This window comes from Bos indicus, chromosome 4 (genome assembly GCF_029378745.1).
Source record: "Bos indicus isolate NIAB-ARS_2022 breed Sahiwal x Tharparkar chromosome 4, NIAB-ARS_B.indTharparkar_mat_pri_1.0, whole genome shotgun sequence".
NCBI lineage: Eukaryota > Metazoa > Chordata > Mammalia > Artiodactyla > Bovidae > Bos > Bos indicus.
Genome location: NC_091763.1, coordinates 104,074,321 through 104,098,931, shown reverse-complemented (window position 1 = coordinate 104,098,931; position 24,611 = coordinate 104,074,321). Strand labels below are relative to the sequence as shown.

The 24,611-nt window shown below is 44.1% G+C and overlaps 1 protein-coding gene and 1 long non-coding RNA gene across 6 annotated transcripts in view; both read left to right on the top strand.

The window, feature by feature from the left end:
* The window catches only part of SLC37A3 (solute carrier family 37 member 3), a 69,407-nt gene extending 64,007 nt beyond the window's left edge, over nucleotides 1-5,400 (top strand). Inside the window, exons 15-17 of one of the 5 annotated variants that reach the window (XR_011566330.1) lie at nucleotides 2,189-2,286; nucleotides 2,670-2,808; nucleotides 3,550-5,400. The gene's annotated coding sequence lies outside the window, so the exon portion shown is untranslated. Of the gene's footprint in view, nucleotides 1-2,188; nucleotides 2,287-2,669 lie in introns of all 5 variants that reach the window. The other 4 variants (XR_011566332.1, XR_011566333.1, XR_011566331.1 and 1 more) reach the window with 4 other exon arrangements.
* A 10,918-nt stretch (nucleotides 5,401-16,318) lies between these two features.
* On the top strand, nucleotides 16,319-23,086 carry LOC139182771 (uncharacterized). The gene is made up of 4 exons (XR_011566328.1): nucleotides 16,319-16,544; nucleotides 16,663-16,844; nucleotides 22,141-22,188; nucleotides 22,512-23,086. It is a non-coding gene; the product is annotated as an uncharacterized lncRNA (long non-coding RNA).
* The last annotated feature ends 1,525 nt before the right edge of the window (nucleotides 23,087-24,611 follow it).

Here is a 24,611-nt window from a genome sequence, read left to right as displayed (position 1 = left end):
CTAGTCATTCCCTCAGAAGTTCTCAGTCCACCCACCCGCCCCCATCCCCGCCCCACCAGCCTCTTATCACCACTGGCGACACAGCCTGCCTGTTCCATTGAAAGATCAGGACTGTCTAGAGGTTCTCTGCTTGGGCAGGTCTCTCTTCTGCACAGGAACGGAGGCCTTGACGTCACTCTAAATTCCACTCCTTTTGATTACCTGCTCTCCATCTTCCGCCACCCCCTAGTTTGTCAGTTCTCTGGGCCTCCGGTGAGATTCTCACCCTTGCTTTCCACATCAGTTCTCTGAGTGGATGCTCTACCCATGCGCCCCCCAGCCAGGCCCTCCCACATGAGGCTATTCGTTGTGGGAGTGCTCTCATTAGAAAATGAGTTCTACTGAGCGAAAATCTTAACAGTTTCTTCCAGTGGTCCTAAATCTCCCTTCCAAAACAACAGTGAAATTAAATTCAAGCCATGAAGTTAAAAGACACTTCCTCTTTGGAAGAAAAGCTATGACCAACCTAGACATATTAAAAAGCAGAGATATTACTTTGCTGACAAGGGTCCGTCTAGTCAAAACTATGGTTTTTCCAGTAGTCATATATGGATGTGAGAGTTGGACTATAAAGAAAGCTGAACGCTGAAGAATTGATGCTTTTGAACTGTGGTGTTGGAGAAGACTCTTGAGAGAGTCCCTTGGACTGCAAGGAGATCCAACCAGTCCATCCTAAAGGAAATCAGTCCTAAATATTCACTGGAAGGACTGATGCTGAAGCTGAAACTCCAATACTTTGGCCACCTCATGTGAAGAGCTGACTCATTGGAAAAGACCCTGATGCTGGGAAAGATTGAAGGCAGGAGGAGAAGGGGACGACAGAGGATGAGATGGTTGGATGACATCACCGACTTGATGGACATGAGTTTGAGCAAGCTCTGGGAGTTGGTGATGGACAGGGAAGCCTGGCGCGCTACAGTCCATGGGGTCGCAAGAGTCGGACACGACTGAGTGACTGAACTGAAAGCAAGACAGGTCTATATTTTCCCTTGATATATTGAAGACAACTTCCACCTTTCCCTTTCAGCCTTTTATGCTTCTAATCTTAAATCTTTTTTGAAGCTATTCTCCCTGCTGTTGCTTCCTGATCAAAGCTGACCATCTTCACTCTCTACTTTTGATGTTGTAACTACCTTCTTATTCTTTGAATTCGGTTTCTCTCCATTTTGATTTCCCCCTTTTCTTCCTAATCCTCAATCCTAAGAGAACTCTCCAGACAAAATTGTTTCATCTTCTGTGTTCCAGACACTTGTTCATACTCTATTTTTAGTTTTGTCATCACCTGTCTGCAAAACTCTAGCAAGTCAGGTGTACCTTCTCACCATTTTGAAAAATCCTCTCCTACAGTGCAAGGTGCATGGGAGGCAGGACTTAAATGTTTAATTTTCTCTGTGCCTGTTCCGGTACTTCTTTTACACGGTTCACTTTTTCATATTTTCCTAAAACCTCCCGACGACTACCAGATTTTTCTCACTAGCCCCTATTTATTACTCATTTTCCAATCTTAAACTGCCTGGTGATCACCCCGACGTCCTGCCAGCAGCCCAAAGTAAGAGAGTTCATTTTCTCACCCCAGTCCTGGCAAAGCTACTTCCCACATACTCTCCTACTGGTCTTGCTTAATAAGTTGCTTGAAACATTTCTGGGTAAGCTTAGGTGTCAAGGCACATTTTGATCCTTATTCATTAATGGGCTCTCTCATTAAGTGACTGAGAATTTCCACTGAGCCCTAATTCTCACATTTCCTGAGTTGACTTGAACTAGCAGTGGCAACACCATCAGCCCCAGGCTCACAGCTTAAGGATACTTGCTGCTGCATCTTTTCCTCGCTCCTCGTCCACGGTCTCCAGGTGTTACTGATTCTTTCCCCCTTGCTTTTCTTTTTTTAACATTTTTATTGGGATGTGTAGTTGATTTACAATGTTGTTTGTGTTTCTGCTGTACAGCAAAGGGAATCGGTTATATAACTGGCTTGCTTTTCGAACTCATCTTGTTGATTTCTAAGTCAATTTCCTCTACCTGAATTATTCTCAAGGGCCTTATTTCTAGTGTCCCCCCTTCTAGTCTTCCCTTTCCCAGTCTGCCCCATGCACAACTCTTAGAATAATCCTTCTAAACAGTATTTTTGTGTTGTTTTTCTCCTGTTCAGCTATCCAAAGGGGACTCTCTTTGTTTCCTGGGTTAATGTTGATATCTTACATGATCCTCATCTCTAACTAGAAAATCTGAGACATCAGAGATTTGAGGGTAAGTAGCAGTGATACCTCTCTTCTGCTGATTTTTTTTCCTCACCACACCATGTGGCTTGTGGGATCTAGTTCCCTGAGCAGGGTCAAACCTGCACCCACTGCATTGAAAGGGCAGAGTCTTAACCATTGGGCCACTAAGGAAGTCCATATATATTTAAAAAATAACAACTTTATTGAGATATAATTTGCATATATCTAACTCACCCTTCAAAATATATAGTCGTTTAGAAACTACACTTCTATAAAAATTAATTAAAAAATTGAACAGTGGTTTTAGGGATAGTCACAAGTCTATCTAATTTTAGAACATTTTCATCAATCCCCAAAGAAACCTCATACCTCTTAGCAGTCATTCTAAGTTCTGTTCTCTGCTTTCCCCAGTTCATGACAACTTATGATTTACGTTCTGTCTCTGTGGTGGATGCTCAGTCGCTAAGTTGTGTCCTACTCTTTGCGACCCCATGGACTGTAACACGCCAGGCTCCTCTGTCCGTTGGTTTTTCCACGCAAGAATACTGGAGTGAGTTGCCATTTCCTTCTCCAGGCGAGCTTCCCAACCCAGAGATGGAACCTGTGTCTTCTGCACTGCAGGCGGATACTTTACCACTGAGCCACTGGGAAGCCTCTGTACCTGCTGCTGTTGCTCAATTGCTCAGTCATGTCTGACTCTTTGCGACCCCATGGACAACAGCACCCTAGGCTTCCCTGTCCTTCACCATCTCCTGGAGTTTGCTCAAACTCATGTCCACTGAGTCAGAGATACCATCTGTACCCGTGGATCTGCCTACTGTAGACATTTCATATAAATGGAATACATGGTCTTTTGTGATTAGCTCCTTTCACTTAAGCATAATGTTTCTGAGGCTGCATTTTCTTAGATCCTGGATTTGTCTATTTGGTGTCCATTCATCAGAAGACCAACTATCTTAATTGTATTTTATTTTCTGTATGATGCTCTGGCATTTGTGGCCTCGGGGCAGAGACAGCCCCCCTCCCAGGACTAGCCAGCTCTTAGCCTTGGCACAGGGCTTGCCCTGCAGTCCACTTTTCATATGCAAATAGTCTGGTCCTGAGCCCGCACACCAAACCAGCCACACCCTTTATCAGACTCTTACACACCAAGCCAGTCTCTCCCCCTCCCTAGTCAACTGAAAGCCAGGTGCCAAACAGCTAGGAGACAGCCATTCCCAAAGCCTGCCAGAATTATAGAGACTAGACAGTCCTAACCTGCTTATCCTGTCGTGTCTTGCCTTGCCTCCAGGAAACACAGTAAAGGCTCTGGCTGAGGTTCCCCAGCCCCTTCCGTCTCCTGGTCTAGCTCCTTCCTTGTGTGCTTCCTTCCTTGTGTGGCCTTCCTTGGGTGGCCCTGTGGGTGCGGTGTGCCCGTCTTTCAGGAACAGTGAGTAACAGAAATCTTTCAATGGCTTTGACCTCTTCTTGTCATGACTCAATCACCTCCCTAAATTAAAACCCCACAGGACTTGAATGAAAATGTAGTTTGTTTTCAGGCTACAGAGTTTGGTGTAGTTTGTTTTCAGGCTACAGAGTTCGGTGTATCAATTTGATCTTATTTTTGAGACTGAAAGCTTCTATACTCTTAGATCGGAGAAGGCAATGGCACCCCACTCCAGTATTCTTGCCTGGAAAATCCCATGGACTGAGGAGCCTGGTAGGCCGCAGTCCATGGGGTCGCTAAAGTCGCTAAGAGTCGGACACGACTGAGCGACTTCACTTTCACTTTTCACTTTCATGCATTGGAGAAGGAAATGGCAACCCTCTCCAGTGTTCTTGCCTGGAGAATCCCAGGGACGGGGGAGCCTCGTGGGCTGCCGTCTATGGGGTCACACAGAGTCGGACACAACTGAAGCGACTTAGCAGCATACTCTTAGATACCTTTTGTCTACTTACTAGTGAACTGAGAAAAGTGATTATTATCAGTATGTATTTCTTCTCATATCTTTTATAATTTTTCATTTATAAATGTTCATACCATATTAACGAAAGTACATTTGTATATATTTTTTTTCATTATATAATTGGACTATAAATTGCACCCTTGAGTATTGCTAAGGGTTTTGTTTTGGTTCAATGCTTTTTGTCTCTGAATTGAACCATGTCTGATATTCTCTTTGTTTGGATTTGCCTAATGTAACTGTCCTAAAGTAATATAATTTCTGTTTTCAACCTTTCTGAATCACTTTGAGAAGTGAGTGTTGCCCATGCTTTGGAACCGTGGTGCTGGAGAAGACTCTTGAGAGTCCCTTGGACTGCAAGGAGATAAACTAGCCAATCCTCAAGGAAATCAACCCTGAGTATTCATTGGAAGGACTGGTGCTGAAGCTGAAGCTCCAATACTTTGGCCACCTGATGTGAAGAACTGGTGCATTGGAAAAGACCCTGATGCTGGGAAAGACTGAGGGCAAGAGGAGAAGGAGGCAATAGAGAATGAGATGGTTGGATGGCATCACCAACTCAGTGGAGAAGAGTTTGAGCAAATTCAGGGAAATAGTGATGGACAGGGAAACCTGGTGTGCTGCAGTTCGTGGAGCTGCAGAGTTGGACACGACTTAGCAACTGAATGACAGCAACAGCATACGGTAAATATTACTCAGCCTAAAAAGGAATGAGTTTGCATCAGTTCTAGTGAGGTGGATACCCAGAGCCTGTTATACAGAGTGAACTAAGTCAGAAAGAGGAAAACAAACATCATATGTTAACGTATATATATATATATGGAATCTAGAAAAATGGTGCTGATAAGTCTATTTGTAGAGCAGCAACAGAAACGCAGACATGGAGAACAGACTTGTGGCCATGGTGCTCAGGGGAAGGAGGGAATGGGATGAACTGAGAGGGCAGCATTGAAAACATACACTACCATATGTAAAGATAGCCAGTGGGAATTTGCTGTATGAAGTGGAAAGCTCAGCCCGCTGCTCTGTGACAACCTAGAGGAGTGGGATAGGGTGGAAGGTGGGAGGGAGGTTCGAGAGGAAGGGGATGTATGCGTGCCGATGGCTGATTCATGTTGATGTCTGGCAGAAACCAACAACATTGTAAAGCAATTATCCTCCAATTAAAAATAAATTTAAAAAATGGTGATTTAATCTAATCCTCTCGAATGTTTGGCTTATTTATATTTACTGACATAATTTGTGCTTTTATTCTGCAGCTACATTATTTATATTTGAAAATATGTGCTACCAAAGCAAGCACTGTTTTTTGTCTTTTTTTTACAATTATGGTTGTGGCATACGGTCTTAATTGCCCCATGGCATGTGACTCTTCCTGGACCAGGGATTGACCTGTGTCCCCTGCATTGACAGGCAGATTCCTAACCACTGGGAAGTCCAGCAAACACTATTATACATTAACATCTGTTTTTTCTTTCACCTAATCTAAATAAACAAATATCCCACAGGTACACCTGAGACAAAGGCTCATTTCTGTTGTGGTATGTATAATATCAGTACTTCGTTTCTTTTTATGACTGAATTATATGCATTTACCACGTGTTTATTCACTCATCAGTTAACGGACATTTGGGTTAGTCTCACTTTTTGGCTACTGTGAGTAATGCTGATAGGGGCATTTGTGTACAAGTTTTTGTGTGGCTATATGTTTACAGGTCCCTTGAATATATACCTGGGTGTGGGATTGCTGGCTCATATCATAACTATATTTAACATAAAGAATTACCGAACTGTTTTCTAAAGTGGCTGTACCATTTTACAGCCCCACCAGCGATCTGTGAAGATCCCAGTTTCTCCATGTTCTCACCGTCACCTGTGATTGTCTGTCTTTGTAACTTTTAGTCATGGACTGCAAAGGAGCTGAAAAATCGAGAAATTAATCCCAGTGCTGTGCACTTATAGAGCTGTAGGTATCAATCTGATTTTTCCTCGTATTAATAGAATTTAGAACTTAAAATTACATACTTCTTGGGCACTTTTAATCAAAATAAACAGCCAGGTAATTCACCTGGGAAATTCCACGAGGTGTGCCCTCTCCTCCCCGGCCCCTCCCTGGGATGGATTCTCAGCAAGGTTGCTTTCGCTGGGCTTGGACAGAGCTGGCTCTTGGTCCTTTTCTCCTATGGGTGATTTCCAGGAATTGAGAAGGGGACACAGGAAGCATAGAAAGTGTTAGATAGTTTCTGTCTTGGGCTATATAAAAAAAAATGAAGATACTCAGTTCCTAAAGCGCTCATCTCCTGGCAGCCAGACAGGGAAGGAGAGAACAAGAGCATCCGTGTCCTTGGCGGCGCTCAGAATAGCAGTCAGGCTCTCAGTGATTCATCACGCGCGGCCCTGCCCACCCGTGATCCGAGCGGCTGAGTGCTGCGTGAGTCAGGCCTCCTGCAGCTTCCTCCCTGGGCTTTCTGGGTCAGGTGCAGAGGGGAGGCCCGTGACCCAAGAGGCGGAGCCAGCCAGGAGAGGGTGCCTTTTCTGTCTGTTCCTTCCTGAAGGGGTTTCTGCTCCAGGCTGCACCAAGCCCTGGGCTTCCCAGGTGGCGCTAGTGGTAAAGAACCTGCCTGCCAAGGCTGGAGACGTAAGAGGCATGGGTTCGATCCCTGGGTCAGGAAGATCCCCTGGAGAAAGGCATGGCAGCCCACTCTAGTATTCTTGCCTGGAGAATCCCATGGACAGAGGAGGTTGAACGGGCTACAGTCCATGGAGTTGCAGAGTCAAACACAAATGAAGTGACTTAGTGTGCATGCACTGCACCAAGCTCTAGGGAAATTTGGAGGAGAAGAAGAATCCTGCTATTTGGAAGGAAGAGTACATTTATGGGCCTTTCCAAAATCGAGGCCACTTCGCCCCACTGAGCTGGACAGTGCTGCCATGTGGATCCCTACAAGAGCCCTCATCCGTGATGTCCTGCCCTCTCCCACCGGATGGGCGTTCTGCTCTCTTGCTTTCCGTATCCTTGTGTCTTCGTTCTTTTCTCTCTCCCCTTGCTCAGCAAGGATTATACGTTTTTATGAAATCACAGCTATCGGATTTTTTCATTCTCAGGCCACATCTCTTGGCTGGTGCTCCCTATCCTAGTCCTAGCAGAGAGAATAGCCCAGGGTTCTCAACACCAACCTGCCCTGTCAGATCCGGTTTGGGTCAACCTCCCCTTTGACCCACAGTAGAATCACTGGTTGAAAAACCATCCTGATACCCACCATAAGATGCTTAAAAACGTGCTGAGTCTTATCACTGGACCACCAGGTGTCCTAAATGGAAAGGAAACACAAAAGGGAGGGAGTATATGTATATTTGGGCTTCCCTGGTGGCTCAGTGGTAAAGAATCTGCCTGCCAATCCAGGAGACACAGGTTTGATCCCTGGGTTGGGAAGATCCCCTGGAGGAGAAAATGGCAACCCACTCCAGTATTCTTGTCTGGAGAATTCCATGGGCAGAGGACCCTGGTGTGTGTGTGTGTGTGTGTGTGTATATATATATATATGTATATATGGCTGATTCATTTTGCTGCACAATAGAAACTAACACAACATTGTAAAGCAACTATACTTCAATAAAAATAATTTAAAAATTAAAAAAAAAAACACAGCATCCTTCTTCATCTGGTCGACCTGAGACAGGCCCCGAGTCTCAGAACCTCCTTCAGCTGAACTCCGATTCTCTCCCCAGTGCATGGCTTTTGCTGTGCGTCCCACTTCACTTTTGTAGCAAGTCATTTTCCTCCTTGCCACTTTTCCAGTGCTCATTTTCTTGGATCCACTCAAGTTAAAACAAGTGTTCCTGTTTCTCCTTCACGGTGGGAGTGCATCGCTTCCATCTCTGCATGTGTCTGTCATCAGACACATTCCAAGACACCTTTTAGAAATCTAGGCACAGCTAGGCTTGGTGGCTTGCCTAAGATGACATAGCACTGTCTGGCAAGAATGATAACTTACTCTTTTTAAAAAAATTTTTATTTTTTTAATTGAAGGATAATTGCTTTACAGAGTTGTGTTGGTTTCTGCCAGACATCAACAGGAATCAGTCATGGGTATACATATGTCCATTCTCTCTTGACCCTCCCTCCCATCTCCCTTCCCATCCCACCCCACTAGGTTGTTACAGAGCCCCAGTTTGAGCTCCCTGAGTCATACAACAAATTCTTTTAAAGGTTTTCCGTGTTCCATTCCTTGTGGCTGCTCGGCACACACGCTCTGAAGAGAACATGGCTTTAGTAACAAAACATCCACGAGCTTTTATTTCCCAAAAGAGCTGGACGAGATGAAGCACTGGGGAAGAGGAGATTATACCTTCTGTGAGCATAGGAAACAGGAGGAGGCTGGGTGTGAATTACACATCACTTTTGTGGGGTCAACACTTGGAATGAATATGATCGGGTCTCTGGATCACAGCTAATTCTAAGCCCCAGCCAATGACCCATTTATTTCAAACACGTTACACAATATTTTAAAGCACAAGAGATAGTTATCTAAAATTCATTTCAATGAGGTAACATGGGGCACTTAAATGTGAAGTGGTTTGAAGTAGCTTTCGTTTTTATCATCAGAGCAATGCCATGAAATGGGTAGAACAGAGATTTAGGCCCATCGTAAAGTGAGGACGCTGAAGCACCATGAATGAATGAATAAATGAATGAGGTCATTCTGCATTTGTTCCAAAGGGCACAGGCTGGGTTAGCACAGCTGGGACTAGACCCCTGCTGTATGTTTGATTTCTATCACACTGCTTTCTTTTCAGGAAGCCTCTTTCACATAGAGATGAGACAAACCACCCTCCTCCCCTTGCAGCCATCAGCTTCTAGCTATTATCCATCCAAGCAGCCACCTCCTGTCCCTACTCGCCCCTTCCTTTGCATACCATGGCCACTAGTCAGGCCCAGCCCTTTCTTATCTCTCACCAGACTGTTTAGGGGCCCCACTCTCCTTTTTTCAATGTATCTTATACATGGATGCCTGGCTAATCAGTCTCAGGGACAGCTTTGAGAACTTCATTCTGCTGCTCAGAATTAAATGGAAAATTCTTGATTTGGTATTCATGGCATCCTGGTGTGGGTCCCCCTCTGCCTCTCCAGCTCCCTCTCTACTTGGAGTCTTCTCCAGCCAAACTGGAGTCGATACTAAAATATGCCATCTGCTGTTCTTCCTCTAAACCTTGACTCCAGCTGCTACTTTTGGAGCAGCCCCACCTGTTTACCCATCTTGCAAAGCTCAGCTGCAGTCCAATCACCTTCATGAATCCTTTAGAGATCCCACGACCAGGTGTGATCTCGCCTGTGAATTTCCTGAAGCACATTTTTAGAACTTCCTGAGAGCATTGCTGTATTACTACAATTAGGTCTAGTTCTAGCCTTTAATCTCCTTAAGGATGAGGAATTGTTTTTCAGTTGCTCAGTTGTGTCCAACTCTTTGCGACCCCATGGACTGCAGCATGCCAGGCTTCCCTGCCCTTCATTATCTCCCTGAGTTTACTCAAACTGATGCCATCCAACCATCTCATCCTCTGTCACCCCTTCTCCTGCCCTCAGTCTTTCATTGAGGTCTTTTCCAATGATTCTGCTCTTTGCATCGGGTGGCCAAAATATTGGAGCTTCAGCATCAGTCCTTCCAATGAATACTCAGGGTTGATATCTTTTAGGATTCACTGGTTTGATCTCCTTGCAGTCCAAGGGATTCTCAAGAGTCTTCTCTAACACCACAGTCTGAAAGCATCTGTTCTTCAACGCTTAGCCTTCTTTATGGTCTTACTCTCATATCCGTGCACGACTACTGGAAAAACCATAGCTTTGACTATACAGACATACGTATCTTTAATTTTGTCCATCTCCTCTGCCCCTACTCCAGCATCAGTGAGATGTTTGCCTTACTGCTGAGTCCTTGCTTGGTGCACATGAAGTGTCCAGTGTTAATCATTCTGAGCCTGAGATCCCAAACTGGTGCCCACAGCTGACATAGTAATCCTGCACATGTTTGGCCATTCTAGAGTTGAGTTGTTGTTGTGTGTGTTAAAACACATAAAATATAAAAAGTTTCCATTTTAGCCATTTTTACAAGCACGGTTCAGTGGCATCAGTTACATTCACGGTGTTGTGCAAGTATCGCCACTGTCTATTTCAAAAGTGTTTTCATCACCCCAAACAGAAACTCTGTAACCATTAAGCAATAACCCTCCAACCCCTGGTAACCTCTTATCTCCTTTCCATCTGTGGATTTTTGTCTTCTAGATATGTCACATCAGTGGAATCATACAATATTTGTGCCTTTGTGTCACTTAGTATAACGTTTTCAAGGTTTATCTGTGTTATAGGATCAATGCTTTGCTTCTTTTCATGGCTGAATAATATGCCACGGTGTGGCCGTACCAGATTTTATTTATCCATTTGTCTGTCATAGCTGCAGTGAACACTGGCATAAAAGTATCCATCTGACTCTCTGTTTTCACTTTTTCTGAGTATATACTTAGGGATGAAACTGCTGAGTCATATGGTAATTCTATGTTTAACTTTTTGAGAAACCCACTGTAGAGTTTTTAAAATTCAAATTTCTTAACTTTAAAAAATGGAGGATTACACATAAAATCAGATTTTTTTTCCCCTCAACTTCTCTTGAAAAAAAAAATGAGAAAGTCTGAAGTCTGGCTGTCCTGAGTCCATGTCTCTGTTTGGTTTGTTTAAAAAAAATTTTTTTTTGGCTGCCCAGCATGTGGGGTTCTAGTTCCTTGACCAGGGATTAAACCCATCCCTCTGCACTGGAAGCGTAGAGTCTTAACCGCTGGACCACCAGGGAAGTCCTGGATCCATGTCTCTGTAGAGATATGATCTGCTGGGAATGAGTGGGGAACATCCCCCTGTAGATGGGATGTGTAGTCTCCAGCTCAGCAGGATCCTTACCCCGCTGGTATTAGAGGCTGGCACTCTCTATCTGGGCCCAGTTCTGGTCCCCTCCCTTCACTGTGTCTTCCCCACCCCTCCCATATGGACACTGTTTCCTTCCTGTGTTGGTGCTCACTCCATGTTATTATTTGTGTACGTGCCTTTCCTCTCCCCATGTAGGCTGTAACTGTCTGAGAGCAGAATACCTGTCTTTTTATCTCTGATTTACCAGAGCCGACTGGCACATTGTTTATACCCAAAGTCTTATATTTAAATTAAATAACTTAGGTTTAGGGCAGACCTAATTTTATGATTATGACTGACTGAGTCACGCAAGACTGCATTGTCACATGTTATAAGAAAAGGGGGAAAGCCTAAAATTGGGGAAATGAATTATAGATTACAGGCAGTGTGGGAAGGGCTAACCACTTCCTCATTTAAAATATTTCTTCCCTAGAATATCTTTTTTATCACTCTAGGCTGTAGTTGGATGAAAATCATCTAAAAGATGATTTATGGGAAACCGAAACTGAGGTATAATACAGAACATGTTATTAAGAAATAGAACTAAAGTGTAATGTCTGGGGACTTCCCTGGTGATCCAGTGGTTGAGAATCCTCACGCCAGTGAGTTCCATCCCTGGTCCGGGAAGATCCCACGTACCCCTGGAGCAAATAAGCCCAAGTGCCGCAACTGCTGAGCCTGTGCACCTAGAGCCCGCGCTCCGCAACAGTGGAACCACCACAGTGAGAAGCCCCCGCTCACCGAAACTAGAGAAAGCCTGCTGCTGCTGCTGCTGCTGAGTCCCTTCAGTCGTGTCCGACTCTGTGCGACCCCATAGACGGCAGCCCACCAGGCTCCGCTCTCCCTGGGATTCTCCAGGCAAGAACACTGGAGAGGTTGCCATTTCCTTCTCCAAGGCATGAAAGTGAAAAATGAAAGTGAAGTCGCTCAGTCGTGTCCGACTCTTCGCGACCCCATGGACTGCAGCCCACCAGGCTCCTCCGTCCATGGGGTTTTCCAGGCAAAAGGGCTAGAGTGGGGTGCCATCGCCTTCTTCAAAAGAAAGCCTGCACGCAGCAACAAAGACCCAGCCAGGGTAAACAAATGAAGTAAATGAATAATAAAAATATAAAAAGTATAATGTCTGTACCCATATGTAAGAAAATAAATTTGGACCCCTACCTCACATCATATTACAAAAAAATAACTATTGGTGATGTAACCACTATGGCAAACAGTATGGAGTTGCCTTAAAAAACTGAAAGTAGAGCTACCATATGATCCAGCAGTCCCACTATTGAGCACTTATTCAGAAAAGATGAAAACTCTTGATTGGAAAATATACATGTACCCCAGTGTTTATAATAACAGTATTCATAGTAGCCAAGACATGGAAACAACCCAAGTGCCCATGAACAGGCCATTGGTTTAAGAAGATGTGGGATATCTAAACAGTGGAGTACTACTCAGTCATGAAAATGAATGGAATAATGCCATTTGCAGCAATGTGGATGGATCTAGAGACTATCTTACTGAGTAAAATAAGTCAGACGGAGAAAGACAAACGTCATATGACGTCACATATATGTGATATCTTAAAAGATGATACAAATGAACTTATTTACAAAACAGAAGTAGAGTCACAGAGATAGAAAACAAATTCATGGTTACCAAAGGGGAAAGGGGATGCTTTGAACTGTGGTGTTGGAGAAGGCTCTTGAGAGTCCCTTGGACTTCGAGGAGATCAAACCAGTCAATCCTAAAGGAATTGAGTCCTGAATATTCATTGGAAGGACTGATGCTAAAGCTCCAATACTTTGGCCACCTGATGCCAAGAACTGACTCATTGGAAAAGACCCTGATGCTGGGAAAGATTGAAGGCAGGAGGAGAAGGGGATGACAGAGGATGAGATGGTTGGATGGCATCACCGACTCAATGGACATGAGTTTGAGTCAGCTCCAGGAGTTGGTGAAGGATGGGGAAGCCTGGCATGATGGGGTTGCAAAGAGTTAGACATGACTGAATCGAACTGAAAAGGGAAAGGGATAAATTATGAATATAAGATTAACAGATATACACTACTACATGTAAAAAAGATAAGCAACAAGGATTTACTGTATAGCACAGGGAAGATCCCTTGGAGGAGGGCATGGCAACCCTCTCCAGTATTCTTGCCTGGAGAATCCCATAGACAGAGGAGCCTGGTGGGCTACAGTGCATAGGGTTGCAAAGGTTGGACACGACTGACTGTGTGACTTAGCATGTACACACTATATTTAATATCTTGTAATAACCTATAGTGGAAAATAATCTGAAATTAAAAAATATATAACTGAGTCACTTTGCTATATACCTGAAACTAATATAGTATTTTAAATCAACTATATTTCAATTAAAAATAGACATCATCTAAATGTAAGAGCTAAAACCATAAAACCCTTAGTAGAAAATATAGGAATAAATTTGAGTAAGGCAATGGCTTTTTTTTTAGATAAAGTGGAAGTGACAAAAGAAAAAAATACATTGGACTTCATGAAGTTGAAAACTTTGTGTTTCAAAGGACACCAGTGAGAACATGAAAAAGCTCACAGAATGGGAGAACATATTTGCAAATCATAAATCTGAGAAGGAAATTACATCCAGAATATATAAAGAGCTCTGACAACTCAATAGTAAAAGGACAAATAACCCAATTTAAAAATAGACAAAGAACCTGAAGAGGTATTTCTTCAAAGAAGTTATACCAAGAACCTGAAAAAGTTTAACATCATTAGTTATTGAAGAAACATAAATCAAAACTACAAGATACCTACCACTTCATACTCACTAGGATGGCTATAATAATTTTAAAAAATTTATAATAGCAAGTTTTGGAGAATTTATGAAGAAACTGGAACCCTCATCCATTGCTGGTAGGTTTGTAAATGGTGTAGCCACTTTGAAAAACAGGTGACTCCTTGAAATATTAAAATAGCATTACCATGGGATCCAGCAGTTCTACTCTTATGTCAATCAGCAAGAGACATAAAAACATACGTCCACACTAAAACCTGAACACAAGTGTTCATTGCGTTGTTGCTCATAATAGCCCCAAATTGGAAGCAACCCAAATTTCCAACAACTAATGAATGGATAAACAAAATGCAGCATATCCAGGCAATGGAATATTATTTAGCCAGAAAAAAGGAATGAAGTATTGATAAGTAACATAGTATTGATCTGTAATGTGGATGCATCTTGTAAACGTTATGCCGAGTGAAATGAGTCAGACACAAGAGATTACATACAGCACTATGATTCCATTTATGTTAATATGAAGTGTTCCCATCAGGTAAATCTATAGAGATAGAAAGTAGCTTAGTAGTTGTCTGGAACTGGAGGGCAGGGGCAGTGAGGTGCTTATTGGTACAGGGTTTATTTTTTGGGGTGATGAAAATGTTCTAAAACTGGGTCATAGAGATGGTTGTACAACTCTGTGAATATATTGGAAACCACTGAACTGTAAAAAACAGAGAAGAAACAGAGGACCCAGACATAAAGTGCTATTCATTCCTTTTACATAACTAATAAAGTACACAATACTCAAAGATGACCAAAAAAAAATGTGTCTAAAGTCGTTTAGACTAAAGCATTTACAGATGACCTGGAATGATGTGTTGAGTTTGTTTTTAAATGCTCCAGGCATCCTTCCATGCAAAATACCCTTGGGTGGGGGTTGGATGAAATAAAATGGACAAAATGTGGATCGTTGTTGATGCTGGAGGATGGGCACATGGAGTTATACTGCTCTATTTTTGTGAATGTGAATTTTTTTTCCCCCCATAATAAACTTAAAAAAAAAAAAAAGCCAAGACGTCCTACTGTCTTTGTCTGGGGAGTTCCCTGTGGAGAGCTGTGACTGTGGACTCCACAGGGTTCTCCCCAGGCTCATGTACCCATGTGGATGAGGAGGGATGAGAGGCCAGAGAAGTTCAGGGATGTGTTAGTTTTCCAGGGCTGCTATACAGCATTCTGCAAACGTGGGGGCTTAAGACCACAGAAATTTATTCCCTCAAAATTCTGAAGGCTTACAAGTCTGAACTCAAGGTGTCAGCAGCCTCTCTCTGAGCCACCAAGGGAGGATCCTTCCTTGCCTCCTCTAGCTGGCAATCCTTGGGGTTCCTGGCTGCCAGATTGCACCCCTCCCATCTCTGCCTCTGTTATCACGTGGCCTTCTCCCTGCCTCTCTTCGTGTGGTCTTCCCTCTGTGTGTCGTCTCCAGCTCTATTTTCCTGACTCCCTAGGACACACCCCTAAGGGAGTGTGACCTCATCATAATTTGATTATCTCTGCAGAGACCCTATTTCCAGAAAAGCCACATTCTCAGGGAGCAGGGGTTAGGACTCTAGTGTGTCTTTGGGGGCAGTTGGGGAGACACAGTTCAACCCCCACAAGGGCGCAAGGCAGACTAAGCAGAAGGAAGAAGACAGTTCCCAGCAGCGCATGTCCTACTGCTGGGTCGTCAGCTGTCCCTCAGGCAGGCCACGGTGGACACCATGTTGGCGATGACTAGACCTGAGCAAAATGCACCCCTTCCCCCGCTAGCTTTATCTTTCCCAAACCAAGACAAGCCTTTTCTGGGACCCGTTTCCCACTTGGCAGCCTTGACTGATGAGTGACGCGTCTGGATGGTTCCAGTCCATCCTTTCACCAGAATGTTCTTGGGGATAATTCTGACCAGCATTCACTTGAGATACAGCTCAGAAAAGTCCATTTCCTCCTCTCTGACACAGCAGGCACAGTACGTTTAGAGTTTATCTTGTGAGCTGGCTGCTGCAGTTATTTTAGACTCTCCAGTTAAATTGACCCAGAAATCATTCCTCCTTTGAAACTTCCTCTGAAATGCTATTCCCTCCAACTTTTCAACTGAGGATTACATCGTGCTATTGTTTGCTCTGCAATCTTACTCTGGCCTTTGAGCAAGAGCAATAACAACAGCCCTCCATGTTAGGTGGTTCTTCTTGTTCAGTCACCAAGTCATGTCTAACTCTTTTGCGACCCCATAGACTATAGCCCGCCAGGCCCCTCTATCCATGGGATTCTCCAGGCAAGAATACTGGAGTAGGTTGCCATATCCTTCTCCAGGGGATCTTCCTGGCCCAGGGATTGAACCTGTGGCTCCTTCATCGGCAGGTGGATTCTTTACCACCAAGCCATGTGGGAAGTCTGGTGGTAAAAGAATTTGCCTGCCAATGCATGGTTTGTAAAATATACATAACTTTATTCTAGTAGCTAAGATATCTGGTAATTGATTTGTAGTTCCAGATACTCACTTCAAGGGTTTTGTGGAGGCAGGCAGGCTCCTCCGTGCTCACGACTGTGTGGACCTCTGGCTGTTGGTGACTTTGCAGAGGACGTTGGAAGGAATAGAGGTAGGAGGGGAAAGGGCTGGGCCTTGGGCTCCTTCAGGGTCTCCACAGCCATCTTTGTCCTGGATTTCAGATCTGATTGATACGAATGATTTTCACCCTGTTTGTTTTCATCTCCTAGGGGGGACAGAAAAGTCCTGAGTGGGAAGGAGTTGATGCTCTTCAGAGGAGAGGGAGGGAGGAGGCTGGCCTGATCCAGATGCAGGAAGATGATGGCCAGAGTGGACTTGGGCTCTAGTCTGGAGCTTAGAGGTGAACCGCCGTGGGCTCCTGGGCAGAGATGAAAAGATGGGTGAGCACAAGGTAAGACATTGATCGTTGGGGCCCCAACCCCTGTGTACACGTGGAATACACAGTATCCAAACAAGGAGGACAGTGGTATTTTCAGAGCACCCATGTATTGCCTGGGTCCTCAGGGTGAGGCACTCTGCTCACAACTTTATGGGCCTTGTGTACCTGCCAGCTGCCCTGAATTTCTGTCGTGTGTTTGAGACTAATTCATTCTTTTACTGTGGGTGGGCTCTTCTATCTTGCTCTTTGAAATTCGGATTTACAAAAGATTCTGTTTTACAGTAAACCCCATTTCTCCCTCCTCTTCCAGCGCAATTAATATACTATATACAATTGGTAGAAAGTCTGTTTACAACAGCCTCTGTAAGAAGATCCCTTTTCTTGAAAGCACAGAAACATGAATAACAGAAAGGCTCAGAGTCCGTTGATGGTTCACTTATCACAAGCAACATTTAATGAGATAGAATTAATTGTACCACTAGAAGGGCCTGGGACGAAGGTCCTAGGAGCTTTTTATAACTGGATTGAAAGGATCCATAGACTTACCCCTGACATCCTGTCAGAAGCTCACGTAATCCACAACAGAACCACGGGGATTTTTTTTTTTTTAACTATCTGTTAAAAAAGGCCTTCTGTGGCAAGCCCATTATTTCCTTTGTTAGTTTGGATCAGAGTCTAATAGCCCCAACATGTCAACGTTGCTTTGTGCTCTGGCTATGATTTGAGTCTGTTCCTTTCATGTCGTGTTCTCAGTGGAGGTGGAAAAGACACTGCCGTCTACGACGTATGTCTACCTGTTAAATGCCTAAGAACCGCCACTAACTCGCACATGAAAATAATTGCCACCTCCTTTTCTAGTGTGTGTTTCTGACCTCTTGGTTATTTATTGTCTTCTGTTGTTTGGATTCTCTATGTTTCTTTTAAGAAGTAGCAGCTCAGTGTGTTCATGTTGTAATTTCTTTGATTTGTTTTTCATCTCCCTTTCCTCAAAAGACAGGGAAGAGCGTGTTCTATAAATTGCTGAAAACTCTGTGAAGACAGAGTGAAGGAAAGGGGTGCTGATACCTTATAGGTGACCAGCAGCCCCCAGCCTTCTTCAGGCCAGGCCACAGCCCAGTGACGGCTTCTTGCTGTTTCAGATCTTTGCTCTGAGCCTAGTTGTGGGGGTTTAGTAAGCCTAACGTACCTTGAGTTACCTGGAGTGCTGAGTCAGCATCTGCTTGTTACTCTGTGGACTTTATCCCAAGTTCTTGCCAGTACCCTTCAGAATCTAGCTCAGGGGTCCCCAGGCCCAGGAAATGGGCCACACAGTAGGAGGTGAGCAGTGGGCAAGCGAGCAAAGCTTCATCTGTATTTACAGCCACTCTCCATCACTTGTATTAGCGCCTGAGCTCTGCCTCCTGTCAGATCAGCAGGGCATAATAGATATAATGCACTTGAACCATCCCAAAACCATTCCCTGCACACCCCTCTCCGCCCACCCCAGCCCTTCTCTCCCCTTCCCGCTACCCTGCCCATTGGTGGAAACACTGTCTTCCAGGAAACCAGTCCCTCGTGCCAGAAAGGTTGGGGACCAGTGATTTTGCAGGTTCCAGATGAGCAGGAGTTTAATCTGCTGCTTTTAGCCTGAATAACATTTTGTGTCCTGCAGTGCAGTTTAAAAACATGAACATAGGACCCACCTCTGTACACTTTGTGGGGGCTCTGAGGGGCCTCGTGTACTGGGATGACAATTCCCCTGGGGCAGGGGTCCCAGGTGTGGCTACGGATCATCACTAGGGGTCACCTGGAGGGCTTACAAACATCTAACAAAATGTTAATAGCTGTGAATCTCTTTTCATGGGTATTAGAAAAAACAGTTCACTTCAGCTCACTCAGTCATGTCCAACTCTCTCCAGCTCCATCGACTGCAGCATTCCAGGCTTCCCTATCCATCACCAACACCCAGAACTTGCTCAAACTCTTGTCCATCAACTCAGTGATGCCATCCAACCATCTCATCCTCTCTTGACCCCTTCTCTTGCCTTCAATCTTTCCCAGAGTCAGGGTCTTTTCTAATGAGTCAGTTCTTCACATCAGGTGGCCGAAGTATTGGAGTTTCAGCTTCAGCATCAGTCCTTCCAATGGGCACCCAGAACTAATCTCCTTTAGGATTAACTGGTTGGATCTCCTTGCAGTCCAAGGGACTCTTAAGAGTCTTCTCCAACACCACAGTTCAAAAGCATCAATTCTTCAGTGCTCAGCTTTCTTCACAGTCCAACTCTCACATCCATACATGACCACCGGAAAAACCATAGCTTGGACTAGACAGACCTTTTTTTGGCAAAGCAATGTCTCTGCTTTTTAATATGCTGTCTACGTTGGTCGTAGCTTTTCTTCCAAGTAGCAAGTGTCTTTTAATTTCAAGGCTGCAGTCACCATCTGCAGTGACTTTGTAGCCCAAGAAAATAAAACATAACAAACACATAAACCCCAAGATAGGAACTTTCTTCTCAAAAGGAATCAGAGTTTGAAAGTGAGCCAATTTTTAAAACTACTAAATAGGTAAACACAGGAGGCAGCGCGTGGCAGGAGAGGGCCACGAAGGTGGCATCTGCAGATCCTAGGTGTGGCGCTCCCGTGGAGGGAGTACAGAGACCCTGGGCCCTCACTCTGCCCATTGTCCCCTTCTCTCTTTGCTTTTCCTTTTTTTTCCTTCTTCTAAGTTTCTCCTCTTCTGGGCTTGTTCCTACTCTCCTTTTTTCCTCAAAGCATCCCTGGTGGTCCTCTGGGTTTTAAAATGGAAGAAAGCTCACATTTGCTGCTCTTTCATTATTTTTTGGAAGGTTACAGGCATAATATTAGCAAGATATTGGTAATTTCCTGAGAGTGGTTTTCAAATTTTAAAATGCTTCTGATTAAGAATCATCTGGAGAGCTGGTTAAAGTGTAGATTCTGGTCCAATAGATCTGGGATGGGGAGCCCCCTCCCTGGTGGCTCAGTGGTTAAGAATCTGCCTGCCAATTCGAGAGACTCAGGTTCGATACCTGGTGCCAGAAGATCTCCTGGAGGAGGAAATGGCAACCCACTCCAGGGTTCTTGCCTGGGAAATTGGACAGAGGAATCTGGTGAGCTACAGTGCAAGGGCTCGCAGAGAGTCAGACGTGACCTAGCAACTCAACAACAATAGGCCCCTGGGTGAGGCTGATGCTCCTGGTCCATGGTCCACACTTAGAGGAGCAAGGACTGAAAATGTGGCTCTATTTCTCTTTTAGATAAGTATGAGCAGAAAAGGATGTTTGTAAGAAGAGGATGAGCTCTGAGATCACTCTTTTGTCTACAGTGAAACCAACATAATGATTAAGAACACTGTTTACAAGTCCACGTGTCTTGCTCTATGAAAGGACTATAAGATGCTTCCTCATACTGACTGACCCTGGAGGAGGAAGTGGCAACCCACTCCAGTATTCTTGCCTGGGAAATCCCATGGACAGAGGAGCCTGGTGGGCTGCCGTCCATGGGGTTGCAAAAAGTTGAACACAATAGAGCAAATATGCATACTGACTGAGGTGGTTTGTAATGAAAACTTTGGACTCAAACTGTTGCCAGGGGAACCAGCCACACAGAGGGAGCGTGAAACCTAATCTCACTGTGTGTGAATGACGAGCTCGAGCCTTGGGGAGATAGGAGAGGTTCTGTTTCAGCCCCTTGCTCAGGTGACAGGCCAGCCCCAGCCTGGGCAGGCAAACCAGGGTGCCCTTCTCCACACAGGACTGCTGCAGGCCCTTTCTCTGGGTAGAGATAACGGGATTGTTGAACTGATCAGAGTATCTTGGTGTGTTCACATCTATTTGGTTGTGACAGCCAGACCCACCAGTGAGTTCTGAGGGTTACAATAGATACAGCATTTAGGAAACAAGCCAGCTACATACAATAGGACCCAGACTGAGGTCATATTAAAAACGGGACTCGATTCAGGGCCAGGCTATTTTAAAGGAATGGACCCTTGATGTTATCTCACCTGTAGAGATCAGAGGGAGATGCTACTCTGTGGCCCTGCAGTTTTACAGTATCCTTTCTATTGAGGCAGAAAAATCTATGGAAGCTAAAAAGCAAGGCCATCTATTCCTTTTAAGGTTCAGCTGGAGCCAGACACTAAGCGAAAATCAAGCTCTTCTGTTGACGCAAGGAGCCACCTGATTGCAGAGTATCAAGTGCTAAGATGGTTCTTGGAGATCACCAATCATGATGGTGTTTGATTTTCGGGGGAGGGGGCGGGTATTGTTATACTCGGGACTCTATTGCACCAAAAATACACACGTTCACAATCTTCCATGTCATTTCCAGGGGTTAGTATATGCTGGCCGTGTTACTAGTTGCTCAGTCGTGTCCGACTCTTTGCAACCCCACAGACCATAGCGCACCAGGCTCCTCTGTCCATGGGGATTCTCCAGGCAAGAATACTGGAGTGGGTTGCCATGCCCTCCTCCAGGGATCTTCCTGACCCAGGTGTCCTGCGTTGCAGACAGATTCTTTATTGTCTGAGCCAGCAGGGAAACCCAAGAATACTGGAGTGAGTAGCCTATCCCTTCTCTAGGGGATCTTCCCAACCCAGGAATCCAACCAGGGTCTCCTGCATTGCAGGAAGATTCTTTGCCAGCTGAGCCACAAGGGAAGCCCAGGGGTTAGTATATTCCCTAGCAAATCCACAGATTTCAGGTTAAGCATCTCTAATGTAGTACACTTCTGTATTTTTGTAGATGAGAAAATTAACACTCAAAGAGAAGGTGGTTGACCATTGGTCTCATAGCAATGCTTGCAGTAAACTAATTAGACAAGAGGATTGAAGTACCACAGATGTCCACAGGAAAACGAGGGGTGTGTGTCTGTACATAATTTATTCCTGAAAGTCCCAAACCACAAGTGCCGAGAGTTTTTTGAAGTTTTGGCTGGAACAATCCCAATATTTAGCCAAATCACATTTGAAGACAAGTAGAAGTAACTGAACCAGAAATGTATGGGACCTAGATTTTATGATCCGTTCAAAAGACCTAAGTGAGAAGCCCTACTGCTAGTTGATAGCCGTGCGCTAAGCTGCAACTTGGGGTGTTTTTTAGGGCATGTAATAAATTCCTTTCAAAATTTGCAGTCACATACCAGTGTGAATCTTCCACCCACCCCAACACCCTTTGGTCAAGATGCCTCGTGGAAACAGAAGTCTCAGTTTGGCAGCACACTTTGGGGTTCATCCCCTAACACAATCCCTGGCATTGTCTGGATGCTCAATAAGTATTTATTTGAATAAAGGGTTTGTTTCACACTATTACAGGTCTCTGGAGATGAGAGATGCAGAAAACTAGAGAGCCACCAATACACAGTAAGTACAGAAAGGAAAGTTGGGGTTCCTAGTGAAGGTTTTAGAGTCTTACAAGCATAATGTTGAGCAAAGTAAGCCAGACACAGAAGATGATTCCACTTACATGGAGAACAAACGTGGACCATATGAACCTGTGCTATTAGTAACTGGGATTCTGTTTTTTTTCGGTGAGTGGTACTTTGGTTATGGAGGCCATGTGAAAAGAGGGCTTCTGGAGTTTTGGCAGTGTTTCTGGATCTGGGTGCCAGGTATACCTGTAGACTCTTTGTGATATATAATTCATCAAATGATACTCCTGTGACTTAGTACTTTTTTTCTTCCAGTTTTCTTGAAATGTAATTGACATACAGCAAGTATAAGTTTGTATACAGCCTAGCGGTTTGACTGACATACATCATGAAATGATTTCACAGTAAGTTTAGTAAATATCCATCATCTCATATTGATACAAAATTAAAGAAATAGAAAAAATTTTCCAGGTGATGAGAACTCTTAGGATTTATACTCTTAACAACTTTCATATATACCATACAGCAGTGCTAATTAGATTCTTCATGTTGTTACAGCCCATCCCTAATTCTTACTTAGCTTATAACTGAAAGTTTGTACCTTTTGACTGCCTTCATCCCCCTGCCACTGGTAACTACAAATCTGATCTCATTTCCCATGAGTTTGTTTACTTGTATTTGAAGTATAATTGACCTTCAACACTATGTTAGTTTCTATTATACAACACTGCTGCTGCTGCTGCTAAGTCGCTTCAGTCGTGTCCGACTCTGTGCGACCCCATAGACGGCTGCCCAGCAGGCTCCCCCGTCCCTGGGATTCTCCAGGCAAGAACACTGGAGTGGGTTGCCATTTCCTTCTCCAATGCATGAAAGTGAAAAGTGAAAATGAAGTCGCTCAGTCGTGCCTGACTCTTAGCGGCCCCATGGACTGCATCCTACCAGGTTCCTCCATCCATGGGATTTTCCAGGCAAGAGTACTGGAGTGGGGTGCCATTGCAACACAGTCATTCAATATTTCTGTACCTGTCAAAATGAGCACCATGATAAATCTAGTTACGATCAGTCACTGTACAAATATTGCATAGTTATTGACTATATTCCCCACCCTGTATGTTTCATGCCCATGACTCATTTATTTTGCAACTGAAAGTTTATTATTATTTTAAAATTTTTATTGGAGTATAGTTGATTTAAAATGTTGTTTTAGTTTTAAGTGTACAGCAAAGTGAATAAATTATACAAATATCCACTATTTTTCAGATTATTTTCTCATATAGGCCATTACAGAGTATTAAGTAGAGTTCCCTGTTCTAGATAGTAGGTTCTTATTATTTTATATATAGTAGTGTGTATATGTCAGCCCCAATCTCCCAACTCCAGTTGAAAATTTATACCTCTTAAACTCCCTCCGTTCAGTTCAGTCACTCAGTCGTGTCCGATTCTTTGCAATGCCATGAACCACAGCACGCCAGGGCTCCTTGTCCATCACCAACTCTTGGAATCCACCCAAACCCATGTCCATTGAGTTGGTGATGCCATCCAACCATCTCATCCTCTGTCGTCCGCTTCTCCTCCTGCCCTCAATCTTTCCCAGCATCAGGGTCTTTTCAAATGAGTCACCTCTTCGCATCAGGTGGCCAAAGTATTGCAGTTTCAGCTTCAACATCAGTCCTACCAATGATCACCCAGGACTGATCTCCTTTAGAATGGACTGGTTGGATCTCCTTGCAGTCCAAGGGACTCTCAAGAGTCTTCTTCAACACTACACTTCAAAAGCATCAATTCTTTGGCGATCAGCTTTCTTTATAGTCCAGCTCTCACATCCATACATGACCACTGGAAAAACCATAGCCTTGACTAGATGGACCTTTGTTGACAAAGTAATGTCTCTGCTTTTTAATATGCTGTCTAGGTTGGTCATAACTTTCCTTCCAAGGAGTAAGTGTCTTTTAATTTCATGGCTGCAATCACCATCTGCAGTGATTTTGGAGCCCCCCAAAATAAAGTCAGCCACTATTTCCCCATCTATTTGTCATGAAGTGATGGGACTGGATGCCATGATCTTCGTTTTCTGAATGTTGAGCTTTAAGCCAACTTTTCACTCTCCTCTTTCACTTTCATCAGGAGACTCTTTAGTTCTTCTTCACTTTCTGCCATAACAGTGGTGTCATCTGCATATCTGAGGTTATTGATATTTTCCCCTGCAATCTTGATTCCAGCTTGTGCTTCTTCCAGCCCAGCGTTTCTCATGATGTACTCTGCATATAAGTTAAATAAGCAGGGTGACAATATGCAGCCTTGACTTACTGCTTTTCCTATTTGGAACCAGTCTGTTCCATGTCCAGTTCTAACTGTTGCTTCCTGACCTGCATACAGTTTCTCAAGAGGCAGGTCAGGTGGTCTGGTATTCCCATC